A 1,774-nucleotide genomic window follows, 5' to 3' on the forward strand; every position below is an offset into this window, starting at 1 on the left:
TTCTAATTCTTTACCTCATTCATCTTTGTCTTTGGAGTAGAGGCGACCCTACAAAGTTTCTAAACAATACAATGGCGGGCAATGACCCATTTCTTGTTTTTGTTTTTGCCTGCAAGTCTAACCCTAGTATGTAAGAAGCCGTCTCTTTTTATTTTTCTTGTTCCAATTGCAATTGATTATCGACATGCATGTGGGTCCAAACCATTTTGGTCTCTGCTGCAAGTGTACTCCTAATATGTAACTGGGTTCACCTTTTTTTATATTTTGTCCTAGTTGCAAGACAACCACCGACATGCAAACTAGATCATGTCTTCTTTTATTGTCGCGGTTGCAACTCAACCGCCGACATGCAACTCGGCCTGACACTTTTTTAGATTATGTTGCAAGTGCACCTTTGTCATACAACTAGGCCCGCCTCTTTTATTTTTTCTTGTCCGAGTAGCATGTCAACCACCGACATGCAACTAGGGTCCAACCCATTTTTGTTTCTTAGTTGCAAGTTGACCATAAACATGTAATTAGAGGATAGATTCGGTTTGTCTTAGTTACAACTCAGACCAACATACATACAACTGGCATCGCCATCTTTTGTCCCAATTACAAGTTCACCTTCAATATGTAATTGGGCGTACCTTTTTTTATCCCAGTTGCAAGTTCATCCTCAACTCGCAACTGGGGCTCAATATTTTTATTGTCCCTGTTGCAAGTCCATCCTCGACTCATAACTTAGACCTGAATTTTTTTCTCTCAGATACAAGCCCACCCTCACTCACAACTTGGGCCACCTTTTTTTTGTCCTACTAGCAAGTCCACCTTCGACTCGCAATTCGGGGCCTGGCCTTTTTTTGTCCTAGTTACAGGTCCACCCTCGACTCCCGACTCGGGCCCGATCATTTTTCTTCCATTTACAAGTGTACCCGTTGACTGGCAAGTGGGGCCTGACCTTGTTTTTGTCCCAGTTGCAATTCTACCCTCGACTTGTAACTAGGATCCGACTTTTTGTCCTAATTGCAAGTACACCCTCAACTCGCAAACTGGGGTCCGACCTTTTTTTTGTCCCAATTGCAAGTCCACCCTCAACTCGCAATTTGGGCATGGCCTTTTTTTCCGGTTGCAATCCCACTCTCAATTCGCGACTGGGCCCCCATATTTTTTTCTAGTTGCAAGTCCACCCTCGACTCGCAATTTGGGTCCGACCATTTTTTGTCCCAGTTGCAAGTCCACTCTAGACTCACAAATAGGGCCCGGCATTTCTTTTGCCCCAGTTGCCAGTTCACTGTCAATTCACCACTGGGGCTCAACCTTTTTTTTGTCAGAGTTGCAAGTCCACCACCGACATGCAACTGGGGCCCTAACTTTTTTAGTCCAAGTTGCAAGTCCATCCTCAACTCGCAGCTGAGCCCGACCTTTTTTGTCTTAGTTGCAGGTCCACCTTCGACTCGCAACTTGGCTCGATGTTTCTTCTATCTTGCAACTGGGTTTTGAATATATTTCTTTCATTTAGTTGCAGTTCACCCTTGACTCACAGCTGGGGCTAACTCTTTTTTGTCTCCACTTGCAAGTCCACCCTTGACTTGCAACTGGGCTCAATGTTTTTTTATCTTGCAACTGAGTTTGAGTCCTTTTTCCATTAGTTGCAAGTCCACCGTCGAGGGCCACCAGTTGCAACCCGACTGTCGACTTGCAACTAGGGGTGTGTGTGTTTTGTCATGGCCCCCAGTCGCAACTCGACCATCGACTCACAACTAGTGTGTGTGTGTGTGTGTGTGTGTGT

The sequence above is a fragment of the Triticum aestivum genome, chromosome 7B (genome assembly GCF_018294505.1).
Source record: "Triticum aestivum cultivar Chinese Spring chromosome 7B, IWGSC CS RefSeq v2.1, whole genome shotgun sequence".
Classification (NCBI taxonomy): Eukaryota; Viridiplantae; Streptophyta; class Magnoliopsida; order Poales; family Poaceae; genus Triticum; species Triticum aestivum.